A 1,558-nucleotide genomic window follows, 5' to 3' on the forward strand; every position below is an offset into this window, starting at 1 on the left:
AAAAAAAAAAAAAAAAAGAAAGAAAGAAAGAAAGAGAGAGAAATCTGTATTACATAAGGGCAGCTAAAAGGACTGCTGCCTTCCACAGTGAGCAGCCCAGTGTCGAGTGGCTAATGGCTCCAAGTGGTAAGAATAAAGAGTTGCATTTAACTAAGTAACTGATTCTCATCCTGGAAAAGATAGAAATGAAAAGGAAAAAGTGAAGAAAATTTAGATAAATTAATAGCCCACAAATAAACGGGTTGTCAGAGGAAGTCAGGATGGTTGAAGTTTTGCAGCTGCTTTCTCACGGCATACCCTGCTCTGTCAAAGATAAACCTTGAGTCTTACCCAAGAAGGTAGTTCTGCTGTCTTCCGCAGAGTGGGACAGCAAGCAGTGACCACTAGACAATGAGGTCGCCAACGTCAAGACGCCTGGTCTCTCTCCTTGCATAGGTACAAACACACATACATCAGGATAATAGTAAATAATAATAATAAATAATAGTAAACAGTGGTAAGTGCAGGGATAGGCTCTCCCCGGTGGGTGGAGGGAAGGGCGATGACTTTGTCACCTCCTGTCTGCAAAGAACAAGAGTCAGGAAGACCCTTCACTCTCATAACCCTCATCCCACAGCAGCCCTCTGGTTTCACTTCTCTCCCTGCAGCCATGCACATTTTTTGGCCACGCCACAGGGTTAGAGGATGGCTAGTGTTGGGAGGGGAAGGCAGCCCTAGGTTGACGGGAAGGGCTGGGGCTCTGGGGGAGTCTGGGGTGGTCCTGGGAAGGCAGGGGGTCCTTCCAAGACAGAGTCTACAAAGCCCTTGACTTCTTTTTTTTATTTTTTAGAAGGAGTCTTGCTCTGTCACTTAGGCTGGAGTGCAATCACGCTATTTCAGCTCACTGCAACTTCTACCTCCTTGGTTCAAGCAATTTTCCTGCCTCAGCCTCCCTGGCTAATTTTTGCATTTTTAGTAGAGACAGGGTTTCACCATGTTTGCCAGGCTAGCCTTGAACTCCTGACCTCAGGTGATCCACCCGCCTTGGCCTCCCAAAGTGTTGGGATTACAGGCATGAGCCACTGTGCCCAGCCTTGACTTCTTATAGAACAAAACCGCACTTCCCTCAAAGTCAGAGAAAGAGAACTGAGCTTTGAAAGGAGTGGCCTAGTTCTCAACCTGGCCCCACCCCTAACTCCTGGATGACTGTGGCCAAGTCACTTTGCTTCTGTGGGCCTCAGTCCCCTCATGCGTGAAGCAGGGGGCTAGATGCAGGGTCAGCTGGAAAAAGTCTTTGTGCCCATCTGGGCTGCCTTACCCACCCCTTCTTGCCCTTTCGTTTTCTTAGGTAAGGCCACTGAGGCTCAGAGAGGTCAAGTGCCTTTCTCAAAGTCACATAGTTTAAAAGCAAAAATAAGGGCTGAATATGGTGGCTTACACTTGTAATCGCAGCAGTTTAGGAGGCTGAGGCAGGAGGACCACTTGAGCCCAGGAGTTGGAGGCTGCAGTGAGCCATGATCCTCCAGCTGGAGGACAGCAGCATGATACTGTCTTTAGTTAACCTTTTTTTTTTTTTTTT

Source organism: Cebus imitator, unplaced genomic scaffold (assembly GCF_001604975.1).
Source record: "Cebus imitator isolate Cc_AM_T3 unplaced genomic scaffold, Cebus_imitator-1.0 Scaffold187, whole genome shotgun sequence".
Lineage (NCBI taxonomy): Eukaryota > Metazoa > Chordata > Mammalia > Primates > Cebidae > Cebus > Cebus imitator.